This window comes from Rhipicephalus sanguineus, chromosome 5 (genome assembly GCF_013339695.2).
Source record: "Rhipicephalus sanguineus isolate Rsan-2018 chromosome 5, BIME_Rsan_1.4, whole genome shotgun sequence".
NCBI classification, from domain to species: domain Eukaryota; kingdom Metazoa; phylum Arthropoda; class Arachnida; order Ixodida; family Ixodidae; genus Rhipicephalus; species Rhipicephalus sanguineus.
In genome coordinates, this window is record NC_051180.1 from 128,459,413 (window position 1) to 128,473,890 (window position 14,478).

The 14,478-nt window shown below is 50.0% G+C and overlaps 1 long non-coding RNA gene across 1 annotated transcript in view; it reads left to right on the top strand.

Moving 5' to 3' along the window:
* The first annotated feature begins 522 nt into the window (after positions 1–522).
* Positions 523–14,478, top strand: part of LOC119394236 (uncharacterized) — a 28,549-nt gene continuing 14,593 nt past the window's right edge. Inside the window, exon 1 of the long non-coding RNA XR_005184079.2 lies at positions 523–786. This is a non-coding gene — a long non-coding RNA (uncharacterized LOC119394236). The remainder of the gene's footprint in view (positions 787–14,478) is intronic.

Sequence of the window (14,478 nt, forward strand, 5' to 3'; positions counted from 1 at the left end):
GCCTCAGTTGAAGTTCGACTGCCGCTGACGGATGGAACCCCTGGCTGGTAAGGTTTTCTCGAAGCTGTTCAGCGTCATTACTAAGCATGAATGGGGAAGCTCCAAAAGACGTCATGCCCGGATTTTGCGTCTTTCTGCAAAAGTCAATTCGTCGGGCTAACCACGGATACACTCTTTACGCACTGCCTGATTGTTAGTCGATCGTCTGTAAATAGCCTTATTTTGACTGATATTTGATAACTTATGCCATTTTTAAAGTCACATAATACACCGGTTCCAGTGTTGACCCTTGTGGAACGCATTTTTGTACAAAGTTTGACTATCTATACCCTCTCCTAAGATTTGAGTTATTGTGAAAGGTCCTCTAGCCCATGATACTCTTTCATTTTTTTCATTTCTTGTTGTGATGAGGTTCGTGACTTCCAAGGCCAACGACAGGTGGTGACATTTGTCTAGGCGAACTAAAGCAGCAGATATAACTGCCACGAATCTGCTCTTTTAAGAAAAAAAATAAACTAAAGTAACATATATGCGCAGCTGACCGTAGAGTAGTATAGTTGTCTATCGATGCCTCGCGTAGCGAAGTGCGCACTTCGCCCTTAGGTGTGTGCGAGCAAAAGGGGAACGGGAGCCAAGCGTCTGCAGCGCACAAGTTGCCTCTGCTGCAAACATTCCGGCATTGCAAACTGCATTCTGGATCAGAAAGTGCGGCGTGGTTACGGCTGTTTTCTGATAAGCGGACCATGAAAGTAATACTGTTTGTGCTGCTGCTGATTTCGGCAACTGGTAAGAGCTACAGTTAATTACTTGTATTTCCTTACGCGTTTGTTTGTCTCTGCTAACTGTACACTTTTTTGTGAATAGACTTATTCTCTAAGAGCTCATTCCCACTGGTGATTGGCAGAGGTTCGACGATAGATCGTGAATGATGACCATGAAGCGACTGACTGTCACCGATGGTCGCACCAAGTGCGGCCAGCCTGTCGCCACACCGATATACCTTGCGACTAGTGTCGCTGCGTCTGCTCACGTCGCCATCACCTCGTAAAGAAACCAAACGTCTTGTTCTTTAGCATCTGATTGGTTTACAAGCTTTTCGGCAGTATTCGCTCGACTGTAAAATCCAGTAATGAGCTAATGACACAAAGCAGTCGCTTTCCGACGAAAGCTATCATTTGTGAGTATTTGCAACCGGTCGCCTCGCGAGCAACTTGGTTGCGCGACTATTTCGTGCAGAAGCTGCAAACGAGCGTGAAGTAGCACAAGTTAACAAGTGTCAACAACGTACGGTTTGGCTTTTATAAATAAAAAAAACTTGGAGTACGCATGCGCTTCGCCTTCAAGAGTAGAACGCGGTAGCGTGATCGGGCCCCGTGCTCATCGCTTTCAGCCGTGCCGTAAGGAGAGGAATGTTTGTTCGTGAACCATTCGTCGTTTCAAATTATCTTAGGATGTCTACTGCAAGGACTGTTGCGAAGTGCCTACTACGCCATAATTCTACATTTTTCAAATTGGCGAAGTACCCGCAACGCGTCCGTAAGCTGCCACGCGCCCCTGCACATCTGCACGCTTTGTAATAGATGGCCAGCTTAAAGCACCCACTCGGTGCGCAATTTATATATTTTTGACGCCTGTTGCGATTCTACGATTCTGCCACGCTATATTGCATGTGTGTAGGAGGCTCGTCCCACTACATGGCATTCTTATAGCGTTTCTTTTTCTTCCTTTTTTTGCGAAGCTGTTTCAAGCAGTGGCGTTGCAGAGCGCGCTCTTGAAAGGCTCATTATAATTACAGCTGAATCGGTTCCCTAGTAGCAACAAACGTTGACACAACGTTGGCGCCACGTTGAGAAAGTTGCTTCAACGTTGTGGCAACATTGCGCGCTACTAGGATTTTTTCCCCCTTAAAGGTCACTTTCCATTATAAAACTTGTGAATAAAGATGTAAGCCATATATGAGAATGTACACTATCAATCAGAGTTAAGCAGTGCAGCCTCAAGCTGCTCAAAACTTCAATGAAGTCTCAGAAAGTGCGGAGCGCTGATAGAAAGGGCAGTGATCCACTTCGCAGAAAAATGCCAGGCAATGGGTACAGAAATACCAACAGTCAATGAAGTCTCCCATGAAAAATAACAGCAGCGTTCTCCCCACCTTCATCAGACCGGAAATGTTTTCGTGGAAACCTAAGATTTCGCGGGTTACGAAAGAAGTGACGTCGGCTCCCTGCGACCCTTCGTCTGTTCTTGCAGGTCAGAGCGCCCAAACATTTTAGATTTCTCTCTTTCTCCTTTATGTTATCTGTTTATCTATCTATGCTTGTGCTGTCGCCCTTCAGAGTTATTGGATCCCACGCCGGACAACCCGGCGGACGTGTCCTGGGAGCGCAGCAGAAGAGGGTGAAGAGAGCACGTGCCGGTTCATGATGATGATAATTTTCTATCTGAGACGCACGGCAAACCTCGAGCACAATATCTCTGATGTAATAATATTTTTGTAGGGTTTTACGTGCCAAGACAACGATATGATTATACATGACGCCGTAGTGAAGTTCTCCGGTAGTGCAGACCATCTGGTGTTCTTTAGCCTGCACTGAGCTCGCACAGTGCACGGGCTTCTAGCATTTCGCCTCTATCGAAATGCGACCGCCATGGCCGGTATCAAACCCGCGACTCTTGACATAGGGGTAACGTTTCTTCGAAATTGATCTGCGCCATTAGTAAGTAGGAAGGGGGAAGTTACAAAGGACGTAATATCGGAACTTTGTGTCTTTCTGCAAAAGTCTATTCTCCGGGCTAACCACGGATACAGCCTCTACGCACTGCCCGATTGTTAGTCAATCGTCTGCAACTAAGTTAATTTTGACGCATATTTCATAAATTGTCTCATCTTTAAATACACGAAATATAGTGGTTCCAAGATTGACCCTTGTGGAACGTACGTACAGCTCCGGGGGTAGCACCGACATCGATTAATGAATACTATTGTCGGAAGTGAAAACAGGTTTGTGTCCATGACGGTAATGCAGTGAAAATTCACTTCAATGAACTTCAAGGGGCCTCGGCAAACCTTTGTTAAATTGAAAGTTCGCTTAACTGAAACATTTATGTTCTATAATTTGTTATTTTAAACCATTAATTTGTCATGCTGCTCATTTGCATGTGAATTTATGCTTGCATAAAACATCGTGAAGAATACAGTAATATTTTGATATATTTGTGCACTTAAAAGTGCAGTGATCACAGCCTGAGTTACTACATGTATGATCAAGCTCTCATGAACATTCTCTTGACCTCAATTCCTTTGCTGTCCAGCAAAGGAGCTGAGTTTCTCCGAGCGTATCAGTGATAAGCAAAACGTCGAGCTTTTCGTCCAGAGATATGCGCTTCCATTCGGCATGCAGTTGCAGGGCCAAGGCTAAAGCTATCGCTGCTGCTATGATCCCGGCTGGCCACGAAACTATGTAGGCAGCCAATAGAGTTCAAGTTTAATGGATGCACTTTTCCTAGCTTGGTAATGAAGCACCGTTGTAAACGTAAAATCGCGGCCTCTGTGATTAGCTACGGTGGCGCGCCTTTGGCGGGCTACTCGCAGATGTCACGGTAAAACTATGGCACAAAAAGTGCGGTTGTACATGTTGGAGTGACTAACATGCATCCCGGGAGGCATTGGATACTGGTACGTAATGTCTTCGTAGAAGTTAAATACGCGCTCCACTGAATTTTGTTCTACTGAAGTGCGTTAGCCATTGGGTTCAATGGCGCTTCGGTGGCGGATTTTGAAAAAGTTCGTACAACCCAATAGTTCGTTTAATTGGCGTTCATTCAAGTGGTATTTTACTGTATATTATTTTCTAATAGATTCGCCTTTACAAAACTTTGGTATTCTAAATACGATCACATGCTTTCTGGAAACCTTAATGAAGAAAAGAAACTTAAACGGACATAAAGTTTCATTCTGCAGGCTGTCTGGGCTGTAATCTCGTTAATAAAAAATAATCACAAATGGGTGTTTTACTCGGCTTTCTGCTTTTCTGGTTGTTTCGTGCGCTTGTTTTCTATACTCTCATTTACAATGTGCGTCATTGTAAAATGTCGACTAGCCGCTGCTACTCTTTCGTATTTTTCATTTCTGTTGTCATGAAGGTCGTGATTTCCTGGGCCGATGACAGACGTCGACATTTGACTAGGCGAAGAAAAGCCACAGGTATAACTGTCACAAATGTGCTCCTTTTAAAAACACAGTGCGGTAAAACAATATATAGGTAGTTGAGAGCAGAGTAATATAATTGTCCGCCGATGTCTAGCGTCGCTAAATGCGCACTTCGCCCTTACCTGCATGTGGTTAAAGGGGTACGTCAGCAAATCAGTATCGCACTCATACTCATACAACGCTAAGCGATTACAGTACACAAGTTGTCTCTGCTGTAACAGTTCGTGCATAGCAAACTGAATTCTGCAACGGAAATTACGTCTTGGTTCCGCATTGTTTTGGGATAAACGGACGATGAAAGTGATACTGCTCGCGCTGCTGCTCATTTCGGCAATTGGTAAGAACTGCATTGACGCATTCGTACTCAATTTGACCTGTATTTGTATTTGCTAACGATACAGTCTTTGTGTGACTAGGCTTCTTCTATAAGGGTTCACTCACGCTGGTGACTGGCAGAGGTCCGGCGATCGAGTGCGAATGACGGGCAAGAAGCGACTGACAGCGACCGATGGGCACGCTAATTGTGACTTTACCGTCGCCACACCGAACTCGTCAGGATTGGTGTCGTTCACGTCTACTTGCGCTCGCCATCATTTCGTTAAAAGCCAGGCGTCTTCTTCGGGCATCTGATCCGTTCACAACATTTTCAACAGCATTCTCGCGACTGCAAAACCAAGCCGCGAGCGCTTGACACAACAACCGCTTTTCGACAAAAGCTATCCGAGTATTTCCGAGCCTTCCAAGTATTTGCAATCGGTGGCTTTGCTAACAACTAGTTTGCGCGACCGCTTCAGCGATGTGAATGAGTGTTAAGAGCACAAGCTAAACAGGGGCTCACAACGTATCGTTTGGTCACTATAACTGAAATATCTAAGGGTGTGCATAGTGAATCGAAGAAGGTTTAAAGGAGAATCACCGTCTGTGGTTAGTTCTTGTGTTGTCTCCTTCAGTTCATTGTGCTTAAATGTGGGCTCATTACAGTTTTCTCGTGTGTACGCGTGAAAAGATCACCTCAACCCGAAGATTAAGCATTGTTGCATACTGGTAATATTGTCACGTGGTCGTGACGTCGACGAAGACAGCAGTCGGCGTTTGCAGGATGAAACTGTTTATTTGGCCGAACTTGTGGCCGGAAAATGAGAACTAGAGCTACAGCAATACACGCTGTACAATGATAGCGGCGAACAGGGCGTCGTCCGTCGATCAACTGACAAGCGGTCAATCGCGTCGGCTTTTATACAGGCGGTATCGAACTTTCCAGCAATATCGCTGGTGGCGGCGTTATCTCTAGACAAAGCTGGAACATTCGCGTGCGGGGCGCAATCTTAACAGAACGATCTACTATAGACGTGAAGCTTCTCGAACAATGCTTCGCGGACAGCGTCGAGCGTTGATAACCGTCCCTGCCGGTCAAACCCGAATACATCAAAACAAGACAAGAAGTGGGCGTGGCATTGCCTCCCTCTGAAAGAGCATCGTCCCGATGCTTCTGAAAGAACATAGAAGAGAGAGAAAAAAAACAAGTGCACACAAAAATAAATTACAATAACAAAGGAAGAAAAATAGAGTCTTCAGGTTCGCTAACGCGCAAAAAACGGCTTAAGGCGCACGACATGGACGACTTCAGGTCGTGCGCGGCGTCGCTGGGAGTTCGTAATGCCGTCCGGGATCACCTCGTAGTCAAGAGCGCCGAGGCGTCGAAGAACCTTGTATGGCCCGAAGTATCGCCGAAGGAGTTTTTCGCTAAGCCCACGTCGGCGTATCGGCGTCCAGACCCAAACACGGTCGCCGGGCTGGTATTCCGCGAAGCGTCATCGAAGATTGTAGCGACGGCTGTCGGTGTGCTGCTGGGTCTTGATGCGCAGGCGGGCGAGCTGTCGAGCTTCTTCGGCACGTTGTAAGTAAGCGGCGGCATCGAGGTTTTCTTCGTCGGTGACGTTGGGTAGCATGGCGTCGAGCGTCGTCGCCGGGCTCCTTCCGTAGACCAACTTGTACGGCGTCATCTGCGTCGTTTCTTGGACGGCCGTGTTGTATGCGAAGGTCACATACGGAAGGATGGCATCCCACGTCTTGCGTTCGACGTCGACATACATGGCCAACATGTCTGCGATGGTCTTGTTTAGCCGCTCGGTCAGGCCATTTGTTTGTGGGTGGTACGCTGTGGTCCGGCGGTGGCTTGTTTGGCTGTATCTCAGTATTGCCTGAGTTAGGTCAGCAGTAAACGCCGTACCTCTGTCGGTGATGAGAACTTCTGGGGCGCCATGACGCAGGACGATGTTCTCAACGAAGAACTTCGCTACCTCGGCGGAACTGCCTCTAGGCAGGGCCCTCGTCTCGGCGTAGCGGGTGAGGTAGTCTGTAGCTACGACGATCCATTTGTTTCCGGTATTGGACGTCGGGAACGGCCACAGTAAGTCCATCCCGATTTGCTGGAACGGCCGTCGAGGTGGCTCGATAGGCTGCAGAAGTCCGGCTGGCCTAGTGGGCGGTGTCTTGCGTCGCTGACAGTCCCGGCAAGTCTTCACGTAACGAGTGACGTCGGCGGAAAGGCGCGGCCAGTAGTACTTCTCCTGTATTCTTGCTAGCGTGCGAGAAACACCCAGGTGTCCAGCCGTCGGGTCGTCGTGCAGAGCCTGGAGGACCTCTGGCCGCAATGTCGAGGGTACCACGAGAAGGCAATCGGCTCGAAGCGGTGAGAAGTTCTTCTTTAGGAGAACACCGTTGCGCAAGAAAAATGACGCCAGTCCCCGCGTGAATACCTTCGGAACAACGGTGGTCCTGCCCTCGAGGTATTCCACAAGGCCTCTGAGTTCTGGATCCGTTCGCTGTCGTTCGGCGAAGTCGTCGGCACTTATGATTCCCAAGAAGGAGTCGTCCTCCTTGTCGTCCTGCGGCGGTGGGTCGACGGGGGCGCGAGACAGGCAGTCAGCGTCGGAGTGTTTCCTTCCGGACTTGTAAACGACCGTAATGTCGAATTCTTGAAGTCGTAGGCTCCACCGTGCGAGGCGACCTGAAGGGTCCTTCAAGTTAGCTAGCCAACACAATGCGTGGTGGTCGCTCACAACTTTGAAGGGCCTGCCGTAGAGGTAGGGGCGAAACTTGGATGCAGCCCAGATGATCGCTAGGCACTCCTTTTCTGTTGTGGAATAGTTCGTTTCTGCCTTTGATAGCGACCGGCTAGCATAACTGATGACCCTTTCCTGCCCGTCAGTCTTCTGCACAAGGACGGCGCCGAGTCCTACGCTGCTTGCGTCGGTGTGGATTTCCGTATCGGCGTATTCGTCGAAATGTGCTAGTATCGGAGGCATCTGAAGGCGTCGTTTCAGTTCTTCAAATGCTTCGATTTGCGCCGTTTCCCACTTGAATGGCACGTCGGTCTTCGTGAGGTGAGTTAGCGGTTCGGCGATTCGTGAAAATTCCTTGACAAAGCGCCTGTAGTAGGCGCACAAGCCGAGAAAACGGCGCACGGCTTTCGTGTCGGTGGGGGGCGGGAAGGCAGCGATGGCAGCTGTTTTCCGCGGGTCTGGGCGAACACCACCCTTGCTGATCGCGTGACCCAAAAACAGCAGCTCCTCGTATGCAAAGCGGCACTTTTCAGGCTTCAAGGTGAGGCCAGAAGTCTTGATTGCTTGTAGTACAGTGTCAAGGCGCGGGAGGTGTTCGTCGAAGCTTGAGGCAAACACAATGACGTCGTCCAAGTACACAAGGCAAGTCTGCCACTTCAATCCAGCCAGCACGGTGTCCATAACGCGCTGGAACGTCGCAGGTGCCGAGCAAAGACCAAAGGGCATAACCTTGAACTCGAAGAGGCCGTCTGGTGTTATAAAGGCAGTCTTCTCTCGGTCTCTCTCGTCGACTTCGATTTGCCAATAGCCGGTCTTGAGGTCCATCGACGAAAAGTACCTCGCGTTGTAGAGTCGATCCAGGGTGTCGTCTATCCGTGGGAGAGGGTAGACGTCCTTCTTCGTGATTTTGTTCAGGCGGCGATAATCGACGCAGAAGCGTAGGGTTCCGTCTTTCTTCTTCACTAACACCACGGGTGACGCCCATGGACTCTTCGACGGCTGGATGATGTCGTCGCGTAGCATTTCGTCGACTTGTTTCTTTATGGATTCGCGTTCTCGCGTTGAAACTCTGTACAGGCTCTGCCGGAGTGGCCTGGCATTTTCCTCTGTTATGATGCGATGTTTTGCGACTGGGGTCTGGCGGATTCTTGACGATGACGAAAAGCAGTCCCTGTATTTCAAGAGCAGGGTTTTGAGCTGTTCTTTTTTATGCTTCGGAAGGCTAGGATTAACGTCGAAAACTGGTTGAGAAGCTTGGTTCGTCGGTGTTGGCTCGGAAGAATCGGCGATGGCGAAAGCCATCGACGTAGCCGTGATTTCTTCGATGTAGGCGACTGTCGTGCCTTTGTTTACGTGCTTATACTCGTTGCTAAAATTTGTGAGCATCACTGTTGCTTTGCCTCCCCGCAACTCTGCTATTCCTCTTGCGACGCAAATTTCGCGGTTAATCAACTGGTGCTGGTCGCCTTCAATGACGCCTTCCAGGTCTGCTACTTTCTGAGAGCCGACGGAAATGATGACGCTGGAGCGAGGGGGAATGGTGACTTGGTCTTCCAGCACATTCAAGGCATGCTTCCCTGGCGGCGTGTACCGCGGTAATGCTTTTTCTGTAGACAGTGTTATCGACTTCGATCTGAGGTCGATGACTGCACCATGAAGGCCTCAGAAGTCCATACCAAGGATGACATCTGGGGAGCAATGCTGAAGGACTACGAAGCTTGCGGGATAAATCCGGTTGTTGATGGAGACCCTCGCTGTGCAGATTCCTGCCGGCGTTACTAGGTGACCTCCCGCTGTGCGGATTTCGGGGCCTTCCCAGGCGGTCTTGACTTTCTTCAGCTTCGTCGCGAACGGTCCACTGATGACAGAATAGTCGGCTCCAGTATCGACGAGAGCGGTGACGTTGTGGCCGTCGATGAGAACGTCGAGGTCACTCGTTCGTCGCCTACCGTTTCGATTTGGTCGCGGCGTCGGATCACGGCTACGTCGGTTTGTCCCGCTGCTTCGTCGTTGTGTCGTCAGGTCTTCTTCGGGCCGTGAAGTTTCGACGTCAGGGCTTCGTTCGGCTTGCGGCGTGTTCTTTAGATGTCGTTGCGGCGTTGTCGTCGGCGGCGGAGGATCTTCGGTATTTCGTCGTACAGCAACCGCACCTCCATCGGTTGCTGCCCTTAGTTTTCTGGATACGGGCTGGGTGACCGGCCTCGCGTTGGCCAGTGTATGGTCGGCGTTGGGGGGAGACGTAGCGGCCTGGCGACGGCGAACGGGAAGGTTGTCGGGGCGTCCATTGCGTTCCCGCGAGGTAGTCGGCGATGTCGTGTGGTCTTTCCCCTCGCTGTGGACGCGGCGCGTCGATGGCGAACCCACGCAGTCCCATCTGTCGGTACTGGCAGCGGCGGTAAGTGTGGCCAGCTTCCCCGCAATGGTAGCAGAGTGGGCGTTGGTCGGGGGTGCGCCAAACGTCGGTCTTTCTCGGCGTGTATAGCTGGCCGGCTGGCGGGCGGTATGACGTCGGTGGCGGCGGCGGTGGCGCCTGGCGGCGGAACTGCTGGGGTGGCGCGGCGTCTTGACGTGGGCGAGGAGGGGGGGCGTTGCGTCGGGCTGCAGCGGCATAGCTCACTGCTTGCGGCTGTGGCTGCGCTGACTCGGGGGTGCCCAGAGACTGCTGTATTTCCTCTCGGACGATATCAGCGATCGAGGCAACTTCAGGCTGTGGTAAGGGTAAAAGCTTGCGCAGTTCTTCCCGCACGATCGCTCGGATCGTTTCACGCAGGTCGTCGGAGCCGACGGCATGAACAGCTGGCCTGTCTTGAATCGATCGGCGATTGTACTGGCGGTTGCGCATTTCGAGGGTCTTCTCAATCGTCGTCGCCTCTGAGATGAATTCTTGGACTGTCGAGGGTGGGTTCCACATCAGCCCAGCGAAGAGCTCTTGCTTTACCCCTCGCATGAGCAACCTGACTTTCTTGTCCTCGGGCATGGCTGGGTCAGCGTGGCGGAACAGTCTGGTCATTTCCTCTCCAAAGATGGCAACACTTTCATTTGGAAGTTGGACCCGCGTCTCTAGCAAGGCTGCGGCCCTTTCTTTTCTGACGACGCTTGCAAACGTCTGCAGAAAAGCGCTGCGAAAGGTGTCCCAAGTTCGAAGAGTGGACTCCCGATTCTCGAACCAGGTCCTTGCTGCGTCTTCGAGGTAAAAGTAAACGTGACGCAGCTTGTCCTCGGAGTCCCAGTTGTTGAATGTTGAGACCCTTTCGAAAGTCTCGAGCCAGGTGTCCGGGTCTTCGAATGACGACCCGCAGAAGGTTGGCGGCTCCTTGGGCTGCCGGAGTAGGATCGGCGCAGGCTGCACGGGGTCGGTCATCGTCGCTGCGGCGGGTGTTGGGACCTTGGGCTGCCTGGTTTGTTCGGGAAGGAGCCCGTGCTCTGGCTGCAGTCCCTTCTGCCTGCGGCTTGTTCGACGATCCGGGTATTCTTTGCTGTCGTCCTCCTCGCGGCTTGGACTTGGGTCAGCGCTTCGCGGGGGCGTCCGGATCATGGAAGAAGCAGCACCTCCACCAGATGTCACGTGGTCGTGACGTCGACGAAGACAGCAGTCGGCGTTTGCAGGATGAAACTGTTTATTTGGCCGAACTTGTGGCCGGAAAATGAGAACTAGAGCTACAGCAATACACGCTGTACAATGATAGCGGCGAACAGGGCGTCGTCCGTCGATCAACTGACAAGCGGTCAATCGCGTCGGCTTTTATACAGGCGGTATCGAACTTTCCAGCAATATCGCTGGTGGCGGCGTTATCTCTAGACAAAGCTGGAACATTCGTGTGCGGGGCGCAATCTTAACAGAACGATCTACTATAGACGTGAAGCTTCTCGAACAATGCTTCGCGGACAGCGTCGAGCGTTGATAACCGTCCCTGCCGGTCAAACCCGAATACATCAAAACAAGACAAGAAGTGGGCGTGGCAATATTTTGAAGGCAAGGCATTGGAAATTTCGGTATTTCAAAAGTAGAGATTTTACGTTTCCTTCACCAAGTTAAATCATAGCACTTACATCTCAGCAACCAATGAAGACGCGTTGGGCAGTGGTCAGTTCGTCGTGAAGGGTGATAAGGTGCTTCATGAAAATGGAGAGTCTACAATAATAATAAATGCTGGGATTTTACGCGCCAAAACCAGGATATGATTATGAGATACACCGTAGTGGTGCAGTCCGGATTAATTTCGATCAAATAGGGTCCTTGAACATGCACCTAAATCAAAGCAGACGAGTGTTCTTTGCATTTCTCTTCCATTGAAATGCAGTCGCTGTGGTCAGGTATCGAATCCGCGCCCTCGAGCTTGTCAGTGCGACAAGTTGCGTGCTAAGCTACCATGGCAGGTATAGGAAGTGTACCATCAATGTAGAACTGATGATGTGAGAGCGTACCACAAGTAACCGATATGCTGCGCTTGTTCGCTGTGGTTGAGTCCGGTTGACTAGGATTAGAAGACTTGACATAGACCCCGAACAGTGCCTTCACATAGTGGCAAGTGCTGCACTACTTGGCGATGAGTGTTCTTTCCAAACCGCTTGTGCCAACCAAAGTACTGTCGAACCCGGTTTTAAAATGCATGTTTTAACGATACCGGTTTTAACAATGTACAGTCGAACCCGACTACATCGAACTCCAGTAAATCGAATTATCGTCTATGTCGAACCATTTCCGAACACGGCAATGCTTTGAAGTCTATGCATAGGAAAATCTACAGTTACATCGAAAGAAAATAGCCTGAACACTACCTATATCGGACATATCGAACCGTATTTGCCAGCGTATAACCAGCTCTTGCAATAACCCCCCCCCCCCCCCCCCCCCGCTACAAAACACCGGAAAGTAAAGGCTAAAGAAAAAAAATGTTGCAGTGGCTTAGCTCGGCTATGCCAGGATAACGTAGCGTTAGCAAAGGTTCACCTAATTATTCTTAGCATTCCTGATTGTCTAGGATTACCTTCATTATCATGCTTACTGCTGCTCCAATGACACACACACGCTATACGTATTATGTGGCACATGTATATTTATTTTGCCAGGCAACTACTTCGGGATCCGATAAGTTAAGCTTCTCCGCTCTTATGCGCCGTTGAGCAGCATTTGCGCTCTCCTTCTCCATGGCTATACCACACTGGCGTACGCCAGTCAGAGGCCCAATCAAGCGGCTCCTGCGCAGTGTCAGACGGCGACTGCACAGCGAAGGCGAATAACTGCGCGCGTTCCGGCGCCAATACGTCTGCCACGGCTACGACGCCACTCCTCTGGAAAGCGCAGACCGGCGGCAGAGTGCGTGGGAGGTGCCGGCTCCGGTGTGTGACATCACTGATCCTCGCGCATGCGCAGCACGGTTCTTGGGAATCCACGCGAAACTGGCTCGGCTAGGCCAGTGTAGCTAACGCTACAAAAATAAAGCCAGTTCCACGCCTGTGCAATCTGTGTAAACAGCGGGGCTGGCAAGCAAGAGCCACCATCTGGCGAACGCAGATTGCGTTCTTTCTTCATCTTTATTCATCTTCTGCTTCTTTCTGTCCAGTTTCTTTCTTTCTTCATCTCTTTCAGTATTTCTCTCACTTCGTTTCCCTCCTCTTAACCCTCACATCACTCCTACTCACCCTCACTTCTCTTTCCCACCCCTTGTTATGCTATACTGTACATGGTTATGCTATACATTCTCACCTCCTCCAATTGGAGCGAAAGCCGTTATCAGATAACAACGGCAGTAGGGGGGCTGTTGTCCGCCGCCACCGCCGGTGTCCGTATAGCCACTGTTGTGCGAAATTAGAAAAAAATGAAGAAAAAAAATCCAGGATCGGATGGTATTTGAACCCGGGCCCTCTGCGTGGCAGTCGAGCTTTCTGCCACAAATCCCCATTATGCTTTTTTTATTTTTTCTTTATTGCACAAAGCCACGTTGGCCTTTGAAACTTCTTTGCAAAGAGACCCTATACAGCCGTCATGTCGGGAAAGTAATCGCGTTAACATGTGTAATATAACGTGGCAGAAGAGTAAAATAATAACCAGGTGTCACACATTCTAATTGCGCAATGAGTGTGTGGTTTAAAGCTTCCCACCCACCACAAAGTGCTCAACCATAATTCTTCATCGTCATCAGCAACATGCAGCATCAACAAAACGCGCATATGCCTCACAGATGTGTAGCGGGTACCTCGCTTGCCCGCACAAAGACGAATAATGGCACATTGGGTGCTTCCCTACTTCACAAAAAATATGATTTGTGGCGTAGTGGATACCTTGCATGCGTACTTGTATCGGTTTCCCCAGCATAGTTAGAACGGGCTCTAGAAAATTCACTCTTCCAGCTTTCGCTGCGACTGTGCTGCGCGCTCCGCGCAGGCCTGGCATTGTAAAGACAATAGTCTTTCTTGGGTTAATTGAACGCAGAAATTTGTCTGTTTAGAAAAATGTATTGCATAAATAGACGCTACGAACACTTGGAAACACTCTCTATGCAAGAACGACATTAACATACACAAATGACTAAACACATGACATGAACACAAATATACATGAAACGTTTCAACAGAAATGTCCAAGTCCACGGGGTGTCTGTCTGTCTGTCTGTCTGTCTGTCTGTCTGTCTGTCTGTCTGTCTGTCTGTCTGTCTGTCTGTCTGTCTGTCTGTCTGTCTGTCACAAAATTCAGCCACACGGCCAAAGTTTAAGCACTTGCTGAACGCTCAGCCATCTTGAACTGGTAGCGGCGTTCATACTTGTGAATATTGTCGATCAAAAAGCAAATATTACGCATATCTGAGGCGCAACATCGATACGTAAGTATTAGGTGGTGTGTTCCTTTACTAGAAAATACATAGATACGTAATTATAAAGACCGTAGTGTTTCTTAGGGTGCGCTAAAAGTGCGACGCTATGCACAAAAAAAGCCCTCTGCCGACGATATGGTGCTGCCACCTGGCAGTGGTCCAGGGTTCTGCACAAGCTCATGTTTCCCGACGCCAGTGCTAGATGGCAGTGGCTAGGCTCTGCCCAAATGGTACGAGAACAGCATCACGGGTGGCTGCGGATGAGACCAGGACATGTAGTACGGCCGGCAGAAGACTGTCGTCTTTCGACGACATTTGCAGCGAAGCACGCAGACACGTGGCCAATTTTTTTCACCTCCCTTCCCTCCTCCTCGCCCTCACTTCCTTTTCC